The 25,036-nt window shown below is 41.4% G+C and overlaps 7 non-coding genes across 7 annotated transcripts; 5 read left to right on the forward strand and 2 right to left on the reverse strand.

The window, feature by feature from the left end:
* Positions 1 to 3,629: 3,629 nt before the first annotated feature.
* On the reverse strand, positions 3,630 to 3,701 carry TRNAA-AGC (transfer RNA alanine (anticodon AGC)). The gene has a single exon. It is a non-coding gene; the product is annotated as a tRNA-Ala (tRNA).
* Positions 3,702 to 4,528: 827 nt separating this feature from the next.
* TRNAA-AGC (transfer RNA alanine (anticodon AGC)) lies at positions 4,529 to 4,600 on the forward strand. Its single transcript has one exon. It is a non-coding gene; the product is annotated as a tRNA-Ala (tRNA).
* A 4,947-nt stretch (positions 4,601 to 9,547) lies between these two features.
* On the forward strand, positions 9,548 to 9,620 carry TRNAF-GAA (transfer RNA phenylalanine (anticodon GAA)). The gene has a single exon. It is a non-coding gene; the product is annotated as a tRNA-Phe (tRNA).
* A 2,356-nt stretch (positions 9,621 to 11,976) lies between these two features.
* TRNAA-AGC (transfer RNA alanine (anticodon AGC)) lies at positions 11,977 to 12,048 on the forward strand. Its single transcript has one exon. It is a non-coding gene; the product is annotated as a tRNA-Ala (tRNA).
* Positions 12,049 to 16,526: 4,478 nt separating this feature from the next.
* Positions 16,527 to 16,608, reverse strand: TRNAL-AAG (transfer RNA leucine (anticodon AAG)). The gene has a single exon. It is a non-coding gene; the product is annotated as a tRNA-Leu (tRNA).
* A 3,625-nt stretch (positions 16,609 to 20,233) lies between these two features.
* On the forward strand, positions 20,234 to 20,307 carry TRNAF-GAA (transfer RNA phenylalanine (anticodon GAA)). The gene has a single exon. It is a non-coding gene; the product is annotated as a tRNA-Phe (tRNA).
* Positions 20,308 to 20,891: 584 nt separating this feature from the next.
* On the forward strand, positions 20,892 to 20,998 carry LOC128057049 (U6 spliceosomal RNA). The gene has a single exon (XR_008200241.1). It is a non-coding gene; the product is annotated as a U6 spliceosomal RNA (small nuclear RNA).
* Positions 20,999 to 25,036: the final 4,038 nt, after the last annotated feature.

Consider the following 25,036-nt stretch of genomic DNA (forward strand, 5'->3'; position numbering starts at 1 on the left):
TATTTTTAAAAATTTTTATTTTTACTTTATTTTACTTCACAATATTGTATTGGTTTTGCCATACATTGACATGAATCCACCACGGGTGTACATGAGTTCCCAAACATGAACCCCCCTCCCACCTCCCACCCCATATCATCTCTCTGGATCATCCCCCTGCACCAGCCCCAAGCATCCTGTATCCTGCATCGAACATAGACTGGTGATTCGTTTCTTACATGATAGTATACATGTTTCAATGCCATTCTCCCAAATCATCCCACCCTCTCCCTCTCCCTCTGAGTCCAAAAGTCTGTTATACACATCTGTGTCTCTTTTGCTGTCTCGCATACAGGGTCATCATTACCATCTTTCTAAATTCCATATATATGTGTTAGTATACTGTATTGGTGTTTTTCTTTCTGGCTTACTTCACTCTGTATAATCGGCTCCAGTTTCATCCATCTTATTAGAACTGATTCAAATGTATTCTTTTTAATGGCTGAGTAATACTCCATTGTGTATATGTACCACAGCTTTCTTATCCATTCATCTGCTGATGGACATCTAGGTTGTTTCCATGTCCTGGCTATTATAAACAGTGCTGTGATGAACATTGGGGTACATGTGTCTCTTTCTATTTTGGTTTCCTTGGTGTGTATGCCCAGCAGTGGAATTGCTGGGTCATAAGGCAGTTCTATTTGCAATTTTTTAAGGAATGTCCACACTGTTCTCCATAGTGGCTGTACTAGTTTGCATTCCCACCAACAGTGTAAGAGGGTTCCCTTTTCTCCACACCCTCTCCAGCATTTATTGCTTGCAGACTTTTGGATCACAGCCATTCTGACTGGTGTGAAGTGGTACCTCATTGTGGTCTTGATTTGCATTTCTCTGATAATGAGTGATGTTGAGCATCTTTTCATGTGTTTGTTAGCCATCTGTATGCCTTCTTTGGAGATTAATACTTATTTTAATTTTAAGTTTTTAATTGGAAGATAGTTGCTTTATAATATTGTTAGTTTCTGCCATATATCAACATGAATCAGCCACAGGTATACACACATCCTCTCCCTCTTGAACCTCCCTCCCACTCCCAACACCATCCCGCCCCTCTAGGTTGTCACAAAGCATCAGTTTGAGCTCCCTGCATCCTACAGCAAGCTCCCAATATGTAGTGGGAATTCCTAATAATGTCCTTTCACAGCCTTGAGAAATTCCACAAAAATAGCACCTGGAAAAACAGCATATATTAAGACTGTGTTAATGATTATCTTTCATGTTTTTCTTAAGAATAATCTCCTTGTTACAAACTCCAAGGCCAGACCCAGAAGGGAGTATGACTGGGCTCCTGAAAGAATGGACCTTGGAACACCAGATTGGAATTAGACATGAATGCTGCCTACGCACTTGCTGATTGTTCCCAAGACTAGCCCAAAAGAGAATGGCCTGGGGTGAAAACAAGGAGATCTGGACTATGTCAGCATAGTGTCTTGGGAAAGATAAGATCAAAAAAGTCTTGTAGTCTGCAATTAGGAATACAAGCTGGACTCAGAGTGGACTCTGCACCTCAGTCCAATAGAGGCTGCAGGTCCCCTGACCCATTGCACCAGATTTCGTGTTCTGTCTTCATTCTCATCGCTCGCTCCCAGACCATTTGGGCAACACCACTATCCATTTCACATACAGTAAAGTATACATTTCAGTGCTACTCTCTTAATTTTCTCCTTTCCCAACTGTGTCCACAAGTCTGTTCTCTATGTTTGCGTCTCCATTGATGCCTTGCAAATAGATTCATCAGTACCATCCTTCTATATTCAATGTATCTGCATTAATATATGATATTTATTTTTCTCTTTCTGATTTACTTCATTCTGTATGATGGACTGTAGGTTCATCCATCTCATTAGAACTGGGTCAAATGAGTTCCTTTTTATGGCTGAGTAATATTCCATTTTTTTATGTACTAATTCTTCTTTAGCCATTCATTTGTCAATGGACATCTAGGTTTCTTTTATATCCCAGATATTATAAATAGTACTGCAGTGAACATTGGTGTATGTGTGTCTTTTTCAATTTTGGTTTCCTCAGGGTATATGCCCAGTAGTGGGATCGTTAGGTCATATGGAAGTTTTTTTCTTAGTTTTTTAAGGAATCTCCATACTGTTCTCCCCTAGTGGCTGTATCAATTTACATTCCACCAACAGTGCAAGGGGGTTCCCTTTTCCCCACATCCTCTCCAGTGTTTATTGTTTGTACATTTTTTTGATGATATCCATTCTGACTGGTATGAGGTAATGTCTCATTGTAGTTTTGACATACATTTCTCTAATAATGAATGAAGCAACATAGACTTCTGTGCACCAAAATAATGTAGTTTGAACTACTACTAAGTGACTAAACTACCAACATCACAAACTTTGAGCCCTCACTTGGGGGCTATTATTCCACTGGGGAACAACTACCTACCCTGGTGTCAGGTTCCTTACACTTGACCACTTCTGTATTAGGAGCACAATGTATATCTAATCTCACTGGAATAGACACTTATTCTATACATACATTTCCCTTCATGTCCCAATGGCACCCCACTCCAGCACTCTTGCCTGGAAAATCCCATGGACGGAGGAGCCTCGTAGGCTGCAGTCCATGGGGTCTCGAAGAGTTGAACACGACCGAGCGACTTCCCTTTCACTTTTCACTTTCATGCACTGGAGAAGGAAATGGCAACCCACTCCAGTGTTCTTGCCTGGAGAATCCCAGGGACGGGGGAGCCTGGTGGGCTGCCGTCTATGGGGTTGCACAGAGTCGGACACGACTGAAGCGACTTAGCAGCAGCAGCAGCAGCATGTCCCACAATGCTTCTGCCAAAACCACCAGCCACGAATTTACTGAATGTCTTATTTAACAGCACCTACAGCATTGTTTCTGAGACAAGAAACCAGTTTATAGAAAGAAAAAAAAAATCAGCAATGGGCTAATATTCTGGAATTCACTGGCCTCACCAGGAGGCAGCTAACCCCGAAGCAATTAACCTGATTGGATGGTGGAATGACCTTTTGAATACTTAGTTACGGTATGAGCTAAGAAACAATACTTTTGGTGAGGGAGGGCGTGTAATGATATCCAGGATATGGTAAATACTCTTCATCAGTGACTAATGGCAATGTATCTCTCTCATCAGGATCCATGGATACATGAATCAGAGAGAGGAAGTGAGAGTGGGTCTTTTCACTGTTATGGCCAGCCTCCGGATACAAGAACATTTTGCTCCCTCTCTATTCCACTGATAATTTTCATTTGAACTCCAAAGTCTTTACATGATTTTTCTGGTGTTTCTTTGTGATTGGAATTTATTAATAAAAGGCATGATTTTATTTAAATAGATAAGAATCAGTGTATTGAGGAGGTGTATTGAGTTATGTCAAGGAACGCTTGATGGCATAAAATCCTAAATCCTTAACTTCCCCAATGTGGGGTCAGCTAATGTGTAAATTACTGAGGGGGTTAATTCCTCATGACAAATACATGATCCTCGTGCAAAACTGGAGGGATGAGTGAAGCTGTTTAGCATAGACCACAACAGTTGAAGATTCACAAACCAACTACTACCGTCCAGTACTTTTGTCATTAGTAGTGGTCCTCAGTTTAACTGGAGGTGCCGGGGATTGAACCCGGGGCCTCGTGCATGCTAAGCACGCGCTCTACCACTGAGCTACACCCCCGATGTTGCCAAGGTGTTTCATTCATATTAGACATCACTGAAGATCTGGTGAGTGAGGCAAAACTCACTAATTGTCTTGTGAATTAAATTACAAGAGGTCTAGGCAGCCCACTCCACCCAAAGTAAAAGATCAGTTTACTTGATCAGAAAGAATAATGATCCATTGCTTACTATTTCTGGTGACTGTACAATATAATTATGGTTGGTGGTAGAAGAGGAGAGAAGCATAGAGAAGGGATCGTCACTGGATAGGTTTGCTCCTCCTTGGTTCACAACTCTTTCATTAACCCGAACAGTTGAAAGAATAATGTCTTCTAAAAGATAATTGACTGAGAACCTCTTACTTTTGCTTTTCTTCCCTTTCTGTTCTTTTCCCTTCGTGCTCCTCAATGATGCTGCCAATGTCACTGGGTCCTCAAGCCTGATAATGTGAGTCTGTTGTGCTTGTTGCCTCAGGTTCGAGAGATCCTGCATGAGCCAGATCTTCCTTTTTATTTTCCTTCAATCAAATGTTCCTTGGGAAGACAGACTTCAACGGTGATGATGAGGCCCTTGGAGTGAAATGTTACGAATTTAACTTTGCTGTTGAGCAGAAAAAGTAAGGGAAAGTGGGGAAACATTGTGCAGCACGGTTTAGGAGAGTGAAATAGGATAGTAATGGAGGTGCTAGAAATGAAACATTTCATCAAAGATGCTGGCTGGGAGATGTTGGATGAACATGTGGCAAAAATTAAGTTAAATGAAATAATTTAGCATCCATATTAAGGAAGTTGTTGATGTTAGAGAACACATGAGTAATTTGCATAAGACAGCAGCGTAGGTATGCGAGGGGGTGTAGCTCAGTGGTAGAGCGCGTGCTTAGCATGCACGAGGCCCCGGGTTCAATCCCCGGCACCTCCACTTGGGAGACTTTATTGGAGACCTCAGTAAGCCATCTAGGAGAGTTTCTGGCTTGTTTATTATTGTGGTCATTTTTGTCTTTGCTGTCTTTGGTCTTTTGAATGAGTCAATCAAAGTTTCCTGCCTTGTTCTTGTGTCGCAGTTTTCTTTGCAACTTTGGAACACAATTATATAATTCGTGCGGGTGTACTCAAACCATTTGTCCATGTTTTTCTTAGCCATCTTCTCTCTAGCCATTTTGAGCAATGACAGCTGTGTTTTGGGGTACACACAGCGTATAGGATGCCTGCCCCCACCTCTACTATTCTTAGGTAACAATATTGCATGAGGACTTCGGAAATGGCCAAAGTGAAGCCAGATATTTCTGATCCTCATGTATCTTTGATGGAAATACCATTTGTGCTTAAAACAAAAATTCAGACTGCAATCGTTTGAATAGACTTTCTCTGTTCAGACTGTGGTTCTTCAGAACTCCCACTGGGAGAAGTGTAGTATATAAGAAGTAGAGAACACTGAAAATCTCCCGAAGATCTCTAGAAGAAAACTGAGTTTCAGGAGACTTCTGCGTAAGAGTAAGAAACAAGGATGGAAGAGCTAAAGAACCTTCGCTCAGACTCTTAAACGTCCGACCCTCAGGTCAAAAGTTTGAGGCGCTATCCAAGGTGCTGACACTGGTATTCTTGGACTTGTATTTAAAATTGTTAGTTTGCTGTCCGGCTTACATTTCTTTTTCATTTGTCCCTCACATTCCAAAGCTAGTGTGCTAAAAATCTGTTGCTGCCTCAGATACATAAGCCCAAAGCCACCGGTGGACCCTGCTTCTGCGCTCAACACTGCTCTCACTGGAGTCACACGGGAATCCAGACGTGGCTTTCCAGTTGCTCTTTATAAAGCTATCAATTCCTGCAGTGCGTGCGTGCATACTTAGTCGCTCAGTCGTGTCCGATTCTTTTGCGACCCCATAAACTGTATCTCGCCAGGCTCCTCTGTCCATGGGATTCCCCAGGCAAGAACACTGGAGTGGGTTGCCAAAACGCCAGGGAATTTCCGGCAGTACTGCACCGCAAACAAAAATTCAGCTACACAAGGGCCCTCCAAAGTGCTCAACCTGTTTATTCAGCGAGGAAAAGAGCAACTAGTATCTTTCAAACTACGATAACTGGAACAAAACAAATCGGATTCTCGTAGGACATAGGTTTTCACCTACTTCGCTTAGAATAAGGAAGACTCCTCTTGCGACGAACCTGTCAACATGCAGAAGAGACAAAGACTTCGCATACGTCCACATTCTCCCTTATCCGAGTATCAGTGGTGTATAATGCTCATTCCCAAACTTTCTTCTTGTGTCCTCGTCTTCGTGCTCTGGCTTGGCTGATTCTTCTTTCCCCGCAGCTGTCTTCCCGCTCCCCACTCTCCCTCCAGGATGCTATCGCCTCCCCATCCCTTCTCTCCTCTCCGTCCCCTCTCAACTCTCCAGTTCTCTGACATTAGTCTAGGAACAGCTGAACCTTGCTAAATTTCAGTTATTTAGAGAAGTTTTAAAATTACATGATTTCCTGCCCTCTTCCACTTATGACAGGATTTCCTTAAACTAAACAAAAACACAAAAAAGGTATATGTGTTTGGGTTGACAATGATGCACAGTTGAATAAAGGCAGGAAACATCAACTTATTTGTGCCTGAGGGACAGATAGATTTTGAGGACCTACCCAGGTGTGGGGAGGTCTTACAAAGAACTTTTCTTTTTGGCTTCCTTCATGTTCACCTTCTTGTGGAAAAACATTCTGTCTGAAACAGGCACAATATTGACGGGAGCATCATTTCTAATCTTCTTTCCTGTCTTCTGTCCTTAAGGGTCTCAGATCTAGATTTGCAGTGTCCTGGATAGAATGCTGCTTCTGCGTTTCCACACAAAGATGCTAGGTGCAGTGGTTTAGTTATGACTGACTTGGCTCTTCATTTCATATCCACATTAGTTACACTTCACTCTTATCTCCCCACGTGGACCTAAATTTCCTGAGTAGTTTTCATGGCACTGGCCTTGGTATTCCCCTCCACTATCTTTTATATTTTTCTAAGAGCTTTGCAGACAGAAAATAAGTTGAAAACTCAACAGAATATTTCATCCTAATGTACGCTTGGTGGTGGACAGGAACTGCCACTCAGGAAGTCAGCTAGCAGCAGTCCTTGGAGGGTCCCCTACTTATGAAAGATCTCTTTTGTATTCAGACACTTTTCAATTCAGAAAGCAAAATCTCTTCTCTTGAGGGTTTCAGAAACAGCTGCTGCTGCTGCTAAGTCGCTTCAGTCATGTCCGACTCTGTGTGATCTCATAGACGGCAGTCCACCAGGCTCCCTGGTCTCTGGGATTCTCCAGGCAAGAACACTGGAGTGGGTTGCCATTTCCTTCTCCAATGCATGAAAGTGGAAAATGAAAGTGAAGTCGCTCAGTTGTGTCCGACTGGTAGTGACCCCATGGACTGCAGCCTACCAGGCTCCTCCACCCATGAGATTTTCCAGGCAAGAGTACTAGAGTGGGTTGCCATTGCTTTCTCCTTCAGAAACAGCAGGGTAGCTTAAATCTCAAAAAAGCCCCCAGTTAGTCACTCAGTCATGTCCAACTCTTTGCAACCCTATGGACTGTGGCCCACCAGGCATTGTCCATGGAATTCTCCAGGCAAGAATACTGGAGTGGGTAGCCATTCCCTTCTCCAAAGAATCTTCTCCCAGGGCTCTTCCCTGACCCAGGGATAGTGGTAGCTTGTCATATGGAATATCCTAGACACCTTCCGCAGGGGATATAGCTCAGTGATAGAGCACAGTGTTTAGCATGCACGATGCCCTGGCTTCAACCCCAGCACCTCCAGGGCTTTAATCTTAGCCCTGAACTAAGGCTTATGAATTATTTGCCAAGTGATTTAGCAGGGTAGGCCAAAGATTTCATTTTATATGACTGATAAATTTTCAAAAATGGCAATGATTGATTCCACTGATACCTCTTTGTTCAATGACCTATGACATTCAAAAGTTTACAAGTATCTGAATAAAGACAGGAAAAGTGAAAGTGAAGCCACTCAGTCATGTCCAACTCTTTGTGGCCCCACGGACTGTAGCCTACCAGGCTTCTTTCCAGGCAAGAGTACTGGAGTGAGTTGCCATTTCCTTCTCCAGGTGATCTTCCCTACCCAGGGATCGAACCCAGGTCTCCCAGATTGTAGGCAGATGCATTTACCGTCTGAGTCAGGCAAGTCTGTTAAAGGCAGGGAATGTCTACTTATTTGTAGGACACTTATTGTGACCTACATTTTCCACAAGTTTTAAAACTTGTTCAAATAAACCTTTATTTGTTAGCTGCAACCAGTTCTAAAATATTGTAGCTGATTTCACTCCATGTTGTAATGAATTGTTTGCTCAACTTCTCACAAAATAGTCTCACTTGAAGTTTTTTCCAGGAAGACTACTCACAGATTATTTCTTGTCACTTCAAACTAGCACTGACTCCTTGAATAAACAACTAAATAATATTGGTAACACCTGTTGACTTATCAGGAGTCAAAGGAAACCATGTCAAATCATTTGTCTTATTTTAAAAATCAACTATTGATGTTACTTCACAGATATAGAGAACAAACTAGTGGTTTCCAGGGGGAGGGAAGGGCAGTAGTAGGGCTGGGGAGTGGGAGGTACAAATTTGAATGTAAGACAGGTTCCAGGGGAACAAAACTCATGGCTCAGGAAGTAAGGAACTTGACCACAATGTAGGAGACCATGCTTCCATTGCTGGGTCAAGAAGATCCCCTGGAGAAAAATGTGGTAATCTCCTTCATTATTTTTTGCCTGGAGAATTCTATGAACAGAGGAGCCTGGTGAGCTACAGTCTATGGGATCGCAACAAGTTGGACATGACTGAGTGACTAATGCTTTCACTTTGAAATAACTTTAAATGGAAAGTAACCTTTTAAATTGTGTAAAATTTTTTTAATAAAAAATTTTATTGATTTTTTTGTGAAGAAAGTCTGTTGTAATGAGATATGCCATTTTAAATGTTCTAATTTTTGTGACAGTTGCTTTCTTGTCAGTTGAGAATTATTGTGATGAGTATGTAGCCTGGTAATGTTTGTGTATATGAATGAGTTCTTTTTTGAGAGTCAGTTGTTAAGTCCAATTTGTTTGTAAGTCCAACAAAGTTAGCCTAGGTACTCAACTAATACAATCACTATATAGTACCATACTGTTATAGGTTTATAATATTTTTCACACAAAGAACACATAAAAACAAAAAATTAAAACATTTTAAATCTTATAGTACAGTATAGTAGAATAGTACAACAGCTGGCATACAGGGGGCTGGCATCAAGTGAACAGGCAAGAAGAGTTATTGCCTGGAGGAGGGAGAAGAGGTGGGATATGGTAGAGTGGAAGGATCATCAGCAATAGGAGGTGGAGGGGAAGCTGCAATAGCACTCATGTCTGACATTGATGGAACGCATATTGGCATCTTTGAAAGTTTGCATATAGGGGACTTACCATACATATATATTTTTCCAAACTTACAGAGTTATTGGATTCCATTTCTCAGCATTTTTGGAGACTTTCAAAGAAGGAGGATCAAGAGGAAGAGAAAAATATGAAACACCCCCTTCCCCCCCCCAAAATACTGCCTTTATGTTTTTAGTTTCTGAACTGGGTCTGGGTCAACTGACAGGATGTGGAGAAGCGGAATGAGTTGCTATTACCTCTCTTCTGCCTCCCTGCTCCACCTACCATCCCGCACCAGAGGGAACTTGATCCAAGCAGCACATATGGAAGAAACAGTCCAGTTCTTTCTGGGTGGGCAAGTATATTGGACAACTAGACCATCAGGCTTAAAGAATTTGAAACCCGAAAAAGAAGCTGAAAACAATCTAATTATTAAAAAACAGAGATCAAAGACTGCTATTTCAAGTAGCCGAAATAGCTCAGTTGGGAGAGCGTTAGACTGAAGATCTAAAGGTCCCTGGTTCTATCCCGGGTTTCAGCATTCTAGACTTTTTAGTTAATACAATGTATTCCGTTAGCATGTTAAATATGTGCCACATTTCAGTCATGGAGGAGCTCATAACTGAAGCCCACTTTTAGATTTTCAACTTTTTTTTTTTTTGCCAAGGTAACAAAGGCACCTTATGACCTCTTTAAGTTTACATAGTACTCCAACATATCAATACCCTGTGAGCAGTAAGCACTACTGATTTTAAAAAATAATAAAATATTATGCAATAATGACGCTGAAAAACTTGGGCAACAGTCACTGAATCACTGTGATGTATACTGTGAAGAGCAGCAGTGGGAAGAGAAAAGGGTGCCACTTATCGTTTCTGTTGCAGCCACTCTCTGTTGTAGCTTGAAAGCAGCCATTGAAGATATGTAAATGAAGTGCCTGTGTTCTAATAAAACTTTATATATGGACACTGACATTTGAACTTCATATAAACTTCATGTGTCAACTAATACTAGTTTTCATTTTATTTATTCAACTTTTTAATGTTCCCAAACCATTCTTGGCTCCCTGGCAATAGTTTACCAACCACTAAGGAGGGATCTGACTGTAAATACTCACAACTTTAAGAGCAGGCAAGGTTTCAGTAGGCTTTTGCCAGTTAGAAATAACTGGAGAATAAATTCAAACAGAAGGACCTCAGCCCCTAGGGATTTGAACTTTTTTCCCCAGTTAAAAAATTCTGGAAGCTTACCTAGTGAGCTATTGTAATCTATAGATCTAGCTACTGGACATACATTTAACTAATTCATTTGATAGATATTAGCCTAGTGCAAAGCTTCTTTGCATTCTATTTATGGCAGGGAAAATCCTGTCTGAAAGAGATGCTATAATAAATACCCAGCTCTCAGGAATGCTTTGTTTTCCTCTCTCTTCTGTCTTCCATTCCTTAAGGCATCTCGAAACCAGAGCTGTCACGTCCCTTACAAAATGTCACAGCAGGGTCTGCAGACCATATTGCTGGACTTGAGGTATTTTATTTCATGGTGAGTATTGTGAGTTCATTGCTTTCTTGCTTCCCCATTTCCCTAGAAAATTAGAAACCTCCCTATAAGTGATAATGACATTTTCAAAGAGGAATAAATCCAAACTAATCTCAAGTTGCCTTTTGACTTCAGGATTCCCATCTCAGAAGAAAAGATGTGGAGCAGGTGCTCTACAGGAAATCTGCCTGGCTTTGAAACTTGCCCTGCTACTCGTTGGCTGTGAACTGTTGGCAGTTAGTTACTTCACCTCTTGGGGAGTCTGTTTATCAAGGAGGTGATATAATCATGTAATGTAACCTATTGCTATTACTATATTATCCACTTCTTGTCCCCAGCTATATTTTAAAGGCACCATTTTTTTTTTTTTAATTTTGAGAGCTTGAAAAAAAAAAAAAAAACAACCAAACATGTCATATTGACCATGGTCAGAACTCAACTTACAGTTCTGTGAGCAGGATTTCAACTTGCCCTTGGGAAACCCACCAAGTTTCAATGTCTCAAAACTCAAACCTTCCTACACCTGGTGGTAAGTAAATGATGCTCATTATCTAGCACTCACTGGGAAAAGGCATCTTGATTCAGTTCAAGCAAACTTGTTCCTAGATTTGAGAAAAGTTTGAAAGCAATTAATTAAATGGCATAAAACAAGAAAAAAGTGGAAATACCCACCCCTTAGGTTTGGGAATCCATTTATGCTGGCCAACTCCTCACTCATGCCCAGTAATTCCAGTCAACCATCTTGTCCAGAATAAGTTGTTCAAATTTCTGATTTATCCATGATTTGTAAAACAAATCTTACTGACATTTTCCAGTTTACAGATTTCTTCCCTAGGTACTTTGTTACTGAAAGTGAAAGTCGCTCAATTGTGTCTGACTCTTTGCGACTCCATGGACTATATCCTGCCAGGCTCCTCTGTCCATGGAATTCTCCAGGCAATTCTACTGGGGACGTTGTTACCTTCCCCAGAGGATCTTCCCAACCCAGGGATCAAACCAGGGATCAAACCCAGGTTTCCCCCCATTGCAGGCAGATTCCTAACCATCTGAGCCACCAGGGAAGTAAATTTATAATCTTCAAAACAATACTTAGTGTCTTCTTTAATGTTGTAAGGAACCTTACTTAATTCAACTATATCCCTAGACTAGAACAGAATAAACAACTGCAAGTCGGTAGATGTTACTCTGGTTTCTAGCTCTTCATACTCTCGTAGAGCCAAGAGCTCCACGTGAGGAGGGCAAACACATGGACAAGATTCTCCAGAACAGAGCTAGAATGTACTGGGCTACGGTTCTTGAAAAATAATGCAGATAGCTATTACCATTCAATTATTTTCCACAAAGGAGTTGTAATTGTCGGGGGTGTAGCTCAGTGGTAGAGCGCGTGCTTAGCATGCACGAGGCCCTGGGTTCAATCCCCGGCACCTCCAGCTGGAATTTCTTGTGTGGCATTTCTCTGGTGTTAAGCAAAATGGCCCTGGGGTCATTATAGCAATGCCTCACTAGCTATCCATTTTACACAGCATAGTATGTATATGTCAATGCTACTTTCTCAGCTCTTCCCATCCTCTTCTTGCCCCGCTGTGTCCACAAGTCCGCTCTCTACATCTGCGTCTCCATTCCTTCCCTGCAAATAGGTTCATCAGTACCATTTTTCTAGATTCCATATATATGTTAATATTTGATGTCTGTTTTTCTGTTTCAGATTTGTCCACCCTTTAAAGCCATCCACTGTAAGTCACTGAGAAATCACTCCTACATTAACTAAGGTCTTTACTACACAAAAATTAATTACTGGGGAAAATTAGAGTTCAGAGAGCAGGAAAATCACTTAGACTTGCCCCCACCTCATCTTTCATCAAACTAGCTTCAGGAATCAGTTCAATGGAGTTTCCCCTGGATTTGGAGAAAGTTTAAAATTAAGAGGCTGGAAAATCTGAAGTGAACTTGCCCTAGTACTTTGAGGAACACAATTCCTCCTCTGGCATGAAGAACACAGGATTCTCCAGTGGTGAGATGAAGGACAGACTGGCTGCGTAATTTCCTGGACACAAGGCCCTCTGAAATGCACTGATCACAGACGTATACGGCTGGCCATGATGACAGGTATAGAAGCGAATGCCCCAGCCAAAGAGGCAAACCACTCTCTTGTGTCCTTGCCCTCTTCTAAGAGATTCAGAATAGTTGTTCACCAGTGTCAGGTTTGAGATGAGAAGGCAGGAGATGCTCACTCACCATGCAGACTTGCTAAATGGTCTTGTCCTGTTTAAAAGGACAGGACCTGTCCTGTTAAAAGGAAAGATGTAAAAAGAGTACAGGAAAACTTCTTTCTCCTTCTTTGTGTCCTGTCTACTTGCTGGGTATGCTTGGGAGAGCATTACCTTTTGAAAATGTTGCTAATGGAGATATACAGCTGGAGTCCTAAGCACTTATGGAAACATCAAAAAACGCAGATTTAGGAACTAGTGTTCAGAGATTAGAACAGTTGCTACGTACTCATGGGACAATTCTACATTTTCCTACAAGTAGTTTAACTTTGTGGTCCTATTAATGATTTTGATGAATCAACATGAATTTGATCATACAATCCAGTTTATGAAGTAAAATAGTTTTTGTGTCTCACTTAAATTGGGGGGGAGGGGGGAGAGTGTTGTAGAGGGAGACTTGAGTGCAAAGCAAGATGTTTGAGAGAAAGAGAAAGGTTATTCTTGGTCACAAAAGAGGTGAGTGGTTTGATTTGTGTTAAAATTAATGTTTTTTTGCAAACACTTGGCTACTTCCAAGAAACCACACTGTCACATAAAGTGATTGGCCACTGTAAAAGTTTTATTTCAGGAGTCTGGGAACCTTGCATCTCTCCTGCCTCAAAAATCTGGACATTGACCACACACACAAAATTGCCAATTGTTCTCTGAATTAACTTAGAGGGCACATTCCATCCAAGGTAAATATTTTCATGCATGAAGCACCCTATCAAGCTATTCCACACCATTGTGAAGTCACCTTCACCAGGAAAGACACTCCTTCCACTTTCTCAAATAGACTTGAGACCCACTCTGTCTGCCCATCCCTTGTATCTGGTGATTCAGCCAAACATGTTCTAAGATCGCATTCTTGAAACCAGGATAGTTGAACTGTATTAAAGACTTTTCCTTCCAGCAGAGGCATAGTTACTGCTTACAGATCCTGTTTGGAGCATCCTCACTCTGATATGCAAACCTTCCTAATAAAACTTTCTCTGGCCCTGTATTTTCCCCTGATCCTGTCACCACTCTGCCATTGTGATTCCCTTCTCTTTGACCGCAGAACTTAGCTTCTGGTTCAGGCTTCTCCACTTCAAAAGCCCTCACTATTATCAATGATTTCAGCATTTTAACTGTTGCTCTGTTTTGAATACATGCACACATAATCATGAGAGTGCCATAAAAATCCACTGGTTTTCCAAATTTTAAATAAGTGCCATTTTATAAAAATTCCCTGGATCACTAATGTTATTATGCCAAATATTAAATATCTACTCCTAGTGACTTTTACTGTTCATACTGTTCATGGGCTTCTCAAGGCAAGAATACTGAAGTGATTTCCCATTCCCTTCTCCAGTGGACTACATTTTTGTCAGAACTCTCCACCATTACCCATCTGTCTTGGGTGGCCCTACAGGGCATGGCTCATAGTTTCATTGAGTTAGACAAAGAAAGCCTTCCTCAGTGATCAGTGCAAAGAAATAGAGGAAATAAACAGAATGGGAAAGACTAGAGATCTCTTCCAGAAAATTAGAGATACCAAGGGAACATTTCATGCAAAGATGGGCTTGATAAAGGACAGAAATGGTCTGGACTTAACAGAAGCAGAAGATACTAAGAGGTGGTAAGAATATACAGAAAAACTGTATGAAAAAGATCTGCACGATCAAGATAATCACAATGGTGTGATCACTCACCTAGAGACAGACATCCTGGAATGTGAGGTCAAGTGTGCCTTAGAAAGCATCGCTACGAACAAAGCTAGTGGAGGTGATGGAATTCCAGTGGAGCTATTTCAAATCCTGGAAGATGATGCTGTGAAAGTGCTGCACTCAATATGCCAGCAAATTTGGAAAACTCAGCAGTGGCCACAGGACTGGAAAAGCTCCGTTTTCATTCCAATCCCAAAGAAAAGCAATGCCAAAGAATGCTCAAACTATTACACAATTGCACTTATCTCACATGCTAGTAAAGTAATGCTCAAAATTCTTCAATCCAGGCTTTAGCAATACATGAACCGTGAACTTTCAGATGTTCAAGCTGGTTTTAGAAAAGGCAGAGGAACCAGAGATCAAATTGCCAACATCCCCTGGATCATGGAAAAAGCAAGAGAGTTCCAGAAAAACATCTGTTTCTGCTTTATTGACTATGCCAAAGCCTTTGACTGTGTGGATCACAATAAACTATGGAAAATTCTGAAAGAAATGGGAATACCAGACCACACGACCTGCCTCTTCAGAAACCTATATGTAGGCCAGGAAGCAACAGTTAGAACTGGACATGGAACAACAGCCTGGTTCCCAAGGCTGTATATTGTCACCCTGCTTATTTAACTTCTATGCAGAGTACATCATGAGAAATGCTGGGCTGGAAGAAGCACAAGCTGGAATCAAGACTGCCAGGAGAAATATCAATCACCTCAGATATGCAGATGATACCACCCTTATGGCAGAAAGTGAAGAGGAACTCAAAAGCCTCTTGATGAAAGTGCAACTGGAGAGTGAAGAAGTTGGCTTAAAGCTCAGCATTCAGAAAATGAAGATCATGGCATCTGGTCCCATGACTTCATGGGAAATAGATGGGGAAACAGTGGAAACAGTGTCAGACTTTATTTTTTTGGGCTCCAAAATCACTGCAGATGGTGACTGCAGCCATGAAATTAAAAGATGCTTACTCCTTGGAAGGAAAGTTATGACCAACCTAGATAGCATATTCAAAAGCAGAGACATTACTTTGCCAATAAAGGTCCATCTAGCCAAAGCTATGGTTTTTCCAGTGGTCATGTATGGATGTGAGGGTTGGACTGTGAAGAAAGCTGAGAGCCGAAGAATTGATGCTTTTGAAGTGTGGTGTTGGAGAAGACTCTTGAAAGTCCCTTGGACTGCAAGGAGATCCAACCAGTCCATTCTAAAGGAGATTAGTCCTGGGTGTTCATTGGAAGGACTGATGCTAAGGCTGAAACTCCAATACTTTGGCCACCTCATGCAAAGAGTTGACTCATTGGAAAAGACCCTGATGCTGGGAGGGATTGGGGGCGGGAGGAGAAGGGGACGACAGAGGATGAGATGGCTGGATGGCCTCACGGACTCGATGGACGTGAGTTTGAGTGAACTCCGGGAGTCAGTGATGGACAGGAAGGCCTGGCGTGCTGCGATTCATGGGGTCGCAAAGAGTTGGACACGACTGAGCGACTGAACTGAACTGAACTGTGATCCATGTGATCAGATTGGTTAGTTTTCTATGATGATGTTTTTCAGCCTGTCTGCCCTCTGATGGAGAATAAGAGGCTTATGGAAGCTTTCTTATGGGAGAGAGGGACTGAGAAGGAAACTGGGTCTGATGGGCGGGGCCATGCTCAGTAAATCTTTAATCCAATTTTCTGTTGATGGGTGGGGCTGTGTTCCCTCCCTCTTATTTGTTTGTGTATGTTAGTTGCTCAGTCTTGTCCGACCCTTTGCGACCCTGCGGACTGTGGCCAGCCAGCATTCTCTGTCTATGGGATCCTCCAGGCAAGAATACTGGAGTGGGTTGCCATTTCCTTCTCCAGAGGATCTTCCTGATCCAGGGATCTCCTGCATTGCATTGCAGGGATCTCCTGCATTGCGGGCAGATGCTTTAACCTCTGAGCCCTTTTTGTTTGAGCTACAGGAAAGTCCTAAGACAACTGGCAACAGTGGGATTCGAACCCACACCCCCGAAGAGACTGGAGCCTTAATCCAGCGCCTTAGACCGCTCGGCCACGCTACCACTTCCTACCTTGCCTTTTATCTGGGGCCAAACTATGGTGGAGGTAATGAAGATAATGGTGACCTCCTTCAAAAAGTCCCATGCACACACTGCTACACCCAGTGACCCCAACCCTGCAGCAGACCTAACAGAAGCAGAAGATATTAAGAAGTGGTGGCAAGAATACACAGAAGAACTATACAAAAAAGATCTCACAGATAATCACAGTGGTGTGATCACTCACCTAGAGCCAGACATCCTAGAATGTGAAGTCAAGTGGGCCTTAGGAAGCATCACTATGAACAAACTAGCGGAGGTGATGAAATTCCAGTGGAGCTATTTCAAATCCTGAAAGATGATGCTGTGAAAGTGCTGCACTCAATATGCCAGCAAATTTGGAAAACTCAGCAGTGGCCACAGGACTGGAAAAGCTCCGTTTTCATTCCAATCCCAAAGAAAGGCAATGCCAAAGGATGCACAATTGCACTCATCTCACCCTAGCAAAAGGGAAGGAAAGTTAGTAACACAGTCGTGTCCAACTTTTTGCGATCCCATTGACTGTACCTGTCAAGTCCTCTGTCCATGGAATTCTCCAGGCAAGAATACTGGAGTGGGTTGTCATTACCTTTTCCAGGGGATCTTCCTGACCCAGGGATTAAACCTGGGTCTGCCTGCATTACAGGCAGAGTCTTTACCAACTAAGCTACACACTAGCAAAGTAATGCTCAAAGTTCTCCAAGCCAGGCTTCAACACTACATGAACCATGAACTTCCAGATGTTCAAGCTGGATTTAGAAAAGGCAGAGGAACCAGAGATCAAATTGCTAACATCCATTGGATCATCAAAAAAGCAAGAGAGTTCCAGAAAAACATCTACTTCTGCTTTATGGACTATGCCAAAGACTTTGACTTTGTGGATCACAACAAACTGTGGAAAATTCTTCAAGAGACGGGAATACCAGACCACTTTATCTGCCTCCTGAGAAATCTGTATGCAGGTCAGGAAGGAACAGTTAGAACTGGACCTGGGACAACAGACTGGTTCCAAATCAGGAAAGAAGTACGTCAAGGCTGCATATTGTCACCCTGTTTATTTAACTTCTATGCAGAGTACATCATGCAAAATGCTAGGCTGGATGAAGCATAAACTGGAATCAAAATTGCCAGGAGAAATATCAATAACCTCAGATATGCAGATGACACCACCCTTATGGCAGAAAGCAAAGAAAAACTAAAGAGCCTCTGGGTAAAAGTGAAAGAGAAGAGTGAAAAAGTTGGATTAAAACTCAACATTCAGAAAACTAAGATCATGGCATCTGGTCCCAGCACTTCAAGGAAAATAGATGCGGAAACAACGGAAACTGACAGATTTCATTTTTCTGGGCTCCAAAATCACTGCCGATGGTGACTACAGCCATGAAATTAAAAGACACTTGCTCCTTGGAAGAAAAGTTATGACCAACCTAGACAGCATATTAAAAAGCATTATTTTGCCAACAAAAATTCATCTAGTAAAAGCTACAGTTTTTCCAGTAGCCATGAATGGAGTGAGAGTTGGACTATAAAGAAAAGTGAACAGCCAAAGAATTGATCCTTTTGAACTGTGGCTTGGAGAAGACTCTTGAGAGTCCCTTGGACTGCAAGTCAGTCCAAAAGGAAATCAGTCCTGAATATTCATTGGAGGGACTGATGGTGAAGCTGGAACTCCAATACTTTGGCCACCTGATGCTGGTAAAGATTGAAGGTGGGAGGAGAAGGGGATGACAGATAATGAGATGGTTGGATGGCATCACTGACTCAACAGACATGAGTTTGAGTAAACTCTGGGAGTTGGTGATGGACAGGGAGACCTGGAATGCTGCAGTCCCTGGAGTCACAAAGAGTTGGACAGGACTGAGCAACTGAACTGAACTGAACTGATTGAACTTTTAATTCAATCTTCCTTCCAAACTCTTTTTGTTTTGAATTTATTTCATTTTATGATGTTAATGCTACTTATGTTTTAAGTATGTTGGTAGTTTAGTCACTTTGCAGTGGCTTCAATCTGATCTATTTTGGTGTATTGAAGTCCATGTTACTGAGCTATATACGACTTCCATTCTGTCACTGTGGCCATTCTTTTCATAATTCCACTGGGAAAAGACAGTGATGGCTAAGGAGAAGCTAAGCTTCCAAACATCAACAGAATTGGTTATCTTGTCCAGCTATCTATTAAGATCCCCTTCTTAGGAGGTTTCTCTTGGAGAGCATTACATGGAAAATAAATATTCTTAGACTCTGCACATTTAGTAAAATCTATCCATCTGTCTGAGGAACCTGGAAGGCTACAGTTCACGGGGCTGCAAAAATCGGAGTGAGTGACTGAGCACATCCGTCTGTCTCTTTATCAAACCTCTCTGTCCTCACTTTTCAGCAATTTTCCTTCCAAGCATCAGTCAGCCAGTCAAACTATTAGTCACCTGTCATGAATTAGTGTGGATCCCTATGCTACAGCTATCCTTCAAATAAAATGAACAATTGCGTGCCCTACGTGAAGTCAGGCCTGCTGGGAGGACTGACTTCACCACTACCCTCCAAAATTCAAAGAGGCCCACTAGGCTTCCCTTTCTCACAAGTTTTAAAACTTTTTTTGTCCCCTTCACAATTTCACCACTACCGGTTATAACAAATTGCAGTAGATTGTAAAGAATTGTTTGTTCAAATTCCCACAAAAAAGTCTCACCTGGAGTTTTTCCACATAGACTGTTCATGCATATTATGTCTTCAGTCACTTAAAAATGACATTGCCTCCCTGAATAAGCATCTGAATAACGTCAGGAACATCTGTAGACTGACTCATCAAGAGACGATGAAAATGTCACATCATTTGCCTTCTTTTTAAAATGAACTCTTGATTTTGCTTCCACTGTCCTCAATTCTCAATCAGCTGTTTTTACTCAAAGATTAGTGGTCTTAAGTTTGTTTTCTCTAGGCATATTTCTTTTGGATACTATAAGTAAACACTTTAATTTCTTTGCCATGGTAAATGGGTTTCCTTGAAAGATTTACAAAGGAGCCAATCAGAGACTGATTTGATTGCAACCTCATCTTCATTAAAAACATTCTTGTGTGTGTGTGAAGAAATACTGTTGCAATGAGATGTGTCATTTCAAATTTTCTAATTTTTGTGACAGTTGTTGTCCTGTCAGTTGGAGTATGGTGACAAGAGTTTAGTAGCCTGGTAATGCTGTTGCATACTCTATTCTTTTAGCAAATTTATAGCATCACTGGATAACATTTCTCATCATTTTTGGAGATTATGTAAGAGTATGGATCAAAAAGAAGAGAAAAATAAGGGATTCTCCAAAATATTGCCTATAGGTTCCATTACTTCAGAACAGTGTCTACAGGATACAGAGGAGCAGAAAGGCTTTCCACTGAATATCTCCCTAACACCTCTCTTTAAATGTCTCCATTTTTACTTATTCATCCCTGCTGCCAGGAATTGTATCCAACTGGCATACATGGAAAATCGTATATTCCAAGTCTTCTGGGTGGGCAAATATATTGGCCAACCATGCTTTAGGAACTTGAACCCTTCCAAAAACCAAAGTTGACAATCTAAACATTGAAAAAGAAAGGTCAGAGGCTCTTTCTTTTTCAGGTGGCTGAAATAGCTCAGCTGGGAGAGAATTAGACTGAAGATCTTAAAGGTCCCTGGTTCAACCCCAGGTTTTGGCAAGCTCGGTATTTTAGTGCATACCGAGGATGATTTGTTTTCCTGCGAGAAAGGAGGAGATGCTCACTGGGATGATGCTCGTGATACCCTAATCCCTTCAGTATGTTAAAGCCCAGACACGATGCAGTATCGTGGTTCCCAGTGTCATGGGAAGCCTGGCGTGCTGCAGTGCATGGGGGATCATGACAGAGTCGGATATGACTTAGACTGGACAACAAGTGGTTCAGCCAGAGGAGCTCACGGTTGAGGTCAGCTTTTATTGTCTTTAAATGATGGGTAACTACTGCTAATTTTTTTAAATAATAAAATATTATGTGTGTGACACTGAAAAACTTGAGGAATCATCACTGAGTGAGTGCAATGTGTAGTGTGCACAGCAGCACTGGGAAGGGAAAAGGTGCCATGTACCATCTCTATTACAATTACTCTACATTTTAGCCCCCAAACAGCCATAGATGATGTGTAAATGAATGAGGTTGTTGTGTTCAAATAAAACTTTATATATGAACACCTAAATTTGAATTTCATATAAGGTTCCTGTGTCATGAAATACTATTGCATTTTTCGACCTTTTAAAATAAAAATGTTGCTCTTTCAGCAGCACACATATTAAAACTGGAAAGATATAGAGAAAGTGAGCATGGCCCATTGCACAAGCATGACATACAAATTCGGGAAATGTTCCAAAACTATTCTTAGTTCACAGGCAATAGTTTACCAACCATGAGGGTAAAGGGAAGGGCAAAGGATCCTATTGCAAATACTCAGAACTTTGAGAGCATACAACATTTCAGTTGCTTTCTACCAGTTAAAAATAACTGGAATCATATCCCGACACAACCAATAACTGGAGAATAAGTGCAAACACTCCAATACTGAACCCTTAGGGATTTGAACACTGTTTCCCTAACTAAAACTTTAAAAGCTTAAGTAATTAACCACCAAAACATATACCTAGCTACTGGATATATAATCAATTAATTCATTTGGTAGATTTTGCCCTAGTTGCAAATCTCCTCTGCATTCTCTTCATTGCTGAGAAAACTCCGTTTGGAAAAAAAGGAAAAAATGAAAAACAAAAAAACCCCAAAACTCTATAATAGCTAGCTCTCAGGAATGCTTTGTTTTCCTCCTCCTTTCTTTCTGTCTTCTGTGTCTTTAAGAACCAGAGCTGTATCATCTGCTTGGAAAAGTCACTGCAAGTTTTGTAGACATAGTGCCGGGCTGGCTGTGTATCCTTTCATTGTAATTATTGTGAATCCATCCTTTGTGTCTAACTTCCCACCTGCAGTTAAATTCTCAAGGAAGCACACTGCTCTTTCTCACATCCTTCTGCATTTTGTTTTTCCATTTTATTTGCAGTCTGTGTAGGCAGAGGGGAATAAAATGGAAGGAGGGAGCATTTGAAGACTCAAAGGTATGTTCCATAACGGGCTTCTCTGTGTTGGTGGATGCAAGTGCTACTCATGCATCCCTTGGCACGCAGCCCTTAGAGCCCATCAACTTTGGGAAGACTGAGTGTAACTATGTCCTTTTCATCTGGGCTGCAGTGCCCTTCTCATGATGCAGCTGTAAGATCAGACGTAGAGTAGGAGGTTCGGAAATAAAGGAGCTGCACAGACTAAACTTTACTCTGCCAACTATTAGGTCCTCGAGGACATCCAGAAAAGGAAGGAAGGTAATTAGTCATGAAATTTTTCTTGGAAGCCACATGTCTGGGTGGATGTAACTGAATTGTGGAGAGATCACAGAGCATGGAAGATGTCTGAGGTTTAAGGCTTCCCCCCACCTCCAAGTCTGAGGACTTCCCAGTGGCTCAGTGCTACTGCTAATACAGGACACACAAGAGATGTGGGTTTGATCCCTGGATTGGGAAGATCCCCTGGAGTAGGAAATGACAACTCACTCCAGTATTCTTGACTGGAAAATCCCATAGACAGAGGAGACTGGTGGGCTACAGTCCATGGTGTTGCAAAGAGTCAGATACAACCGAGCATGAGGACCATGTCTGAGCCTCTCTTTTTTTCCTCTTTTTTCTTACTTTTGATTTTGCATTTCTTTACTCATCTTTTCCTGCTCACATTCAAGGGAGGCTATCTAATTTAGTTGGTTGCTTTAAGCACTCAAGCATTTCTACTCCAAGGGCTTTGGAATCCATGACCAAACCTGATTGTGTCAGAACAAGGAAAGCTGGGTGGAGTGAGACAACAAAGGAAGATACTGCTCACCCAGGGCAGTAATCACACCAAACCCACATTCACAAACCAGTTATTGATTCATTTGCAAAAACAATTGAAAGAGTGGAAAGAGAACAAAATAAAGAGACCAGGCACAATTTTCTACCCCAGTTTTCTCAACTGTCTTTCTCAAGAAACAGGTTGCAGAGTGAGGAGCAGAAAGCCTGCCCACTAATTTTCTTCCACTCTTTCCTTATCTTCCAAGCTCTACTGAGTGCAACTGAGTACAGTCACCAGACGTTAAAGTCTATAGATCTGAGCTCTATCTGCATGAGTAGACACTGCACAATAAATCCACTTCTTACAAGGATGCTGTTGCTATCCAAACCTCAATTTATTAAAATGAGTATTCGGATCAGTGAATGTAGAGTTTTCTAATGTGACTGATATAGATTCTGAGATCCGACTGAGTACTCAGATCTGTTGCTAGAGTTTGGCGATGGTCAAATTTAGTCAATAACTCTTTCCTAATTCATGTGTAGAAGCTTTCTGACCACAGACACTGTCCTCCATCTTTGAAGTGACTTGTCTAGAGAATTGAAATAGGGAGGATGGGAATTCCAAGCTGTAAAATCTTTGTCATCATATTATATACATATATTAAGGAAACCTTGCCTGGTACACCTCAGAAAATCACACAGAAAACACTAGAGAAGTCAGCAGCTAAAGGCAGAAGGTTTTGCAGACCAGGAGAATGGCCATCATCAGCTGCATAGACAAAAGTGATCCCATCTCAAAGATTTCAGCAGTTTAATTTTATTCTTTCTAATTTCTGTGTCATCTTTCCCGTTATTGCATTCTTGGAGGGAAAGGAACTGGATGGATTTGTTCTCACTGCCAACCTTACTCTGCTGTCCCATATTTGCTCTTAAAGTTTTCACTCCTTCAAACGATAAGGAAGAATAGGTACAGATAAAAAGTTTTGTTCTGATACGATTTGAACAAAACTCAGAAGATATGAAGCCTGTAGCAAGAACTGAGAACAAACTCAGAATGTGATAGAGCATGCGCTACTGCCGGGACTTCTGATTCAGCCCATGTGGGACTCCACTCCAGGACGCCCAGTGGAGTTGAGTTCATTCATTCATGTCAAGGCAAGAAACTGTTGAAAACTACACTTTCTGTTACAAAATTCTAAGACAACAAATCAGCTAACTTAAAAAAAAAAAAAAGACAATTCTTTGGCCAGATAAAGAAGATGCCAACAGAATAAATTATAATACCTCACTGACAAGGAGATCAAACCAGTCAATCCTAAAGGAAATCAGTCCTGAATATTCACTGGAGGGACTGATGCCGAAGTTAAAGCTCCAATACTTTGGTCACCTGATGTGAAGAACTAACTCACTGGAAAAGACCCTGATACTGGGAAAGATAGAAAGCAGGAGGAGAAGGCGACGACAGAGGATGAGATGGTTGGATGGCCTCACTGACTGGTTGGACATGAGTTTGAGCAAGCTGGGGGAGTTGGTGATGGACAGGGAAGCCTGGCATGCTGCAGTCCATGGGGTTGCAAAGAGTCGGACATGACTGAGTGGCTGAACTGAATTGAACTGACAGTTTTAGAATCTGATATCTGTGTAATAGACCCAATATAAAAAAGTTTTATGAAACGTTTAACAAGCTTTGAATACTGGTGGTTACTATCCAAGGAAGTTAGCGCTAAACTTCTGGAATCAAAGCTCTTTATTCCATTTTCATCATGTGCAAGTTATCTTCATATTCTCCCCTGCTCAAAATTTTGTAGTTCTCTCTTTCTGTCTCATTACTATTGTTTCTAAGCCAAGCCTGGTTATTGTAAATGTGATATACTGTGGTAAATTCCCCAGCTTCTGTTGCCTGCCTTTCTTCAAGACTCCAGGAGTCATTCTGCCCAACCTCTCCCTTTCCTAACCTACCTCTTCCAGATGAAACTTGTCACCAGGTTGCCTTATTTGCACTTATTCTACCTTCTTGATCAATGGCGGTTCTTTAACCTAGCTGGCCATCAGTATAATCTGAAGAAGCTTTTAAATTACAAAGATTCCTGCCTTATTTTTACTTCATTCAGGAGTTGCATGGTGGGTCCAAAAATCTATGCTTTCATCAACTTCTCAAACTATTTTCCAGGTCTGGGTGCTATTGATGTTAGTCTATAGCATTTATGTAATTTTTCTCTCAACCTTGGAAGGTTGCTTATGGGTGACTTTGCTATTATCATAACATTAATGTTAATATATTTAAATTTTATCTATTAATAATATATTAAGCATATATCAAGTAATACTGATATATTTTCACATATATTTTCCAGAGAAAGTTAGGGATCTTGCACAGGTAAGAAAGGTGGCAATGAAACTGCAAAGTAAAACGGAAGATAAAATGACTTAGGATTACGTCAAAAATCTTTTTAAAAACCCTTAAACTGGTATCTCCCCCTCTCCCTTCTTCCCCTCCGTCTTCTTAAAAAGAGACGAATATATCGTACTCCTCTCAGACCCTATTCTGAAATACA

This window comes from Budorcas taxicolor, chromosome 11, assembly GCF_023091745.1.
Source record: "Budorcas taxicolor isolate Tak-1 chromosome 11, Takin1.1, whole genome shotgun sequence".
Lineage (NCBI taxonomy): Eukaryota > Metazoa > Chordata > Mammalia > Artiodactyla > Bovidae > Budorcas > Budorcas taxicolor.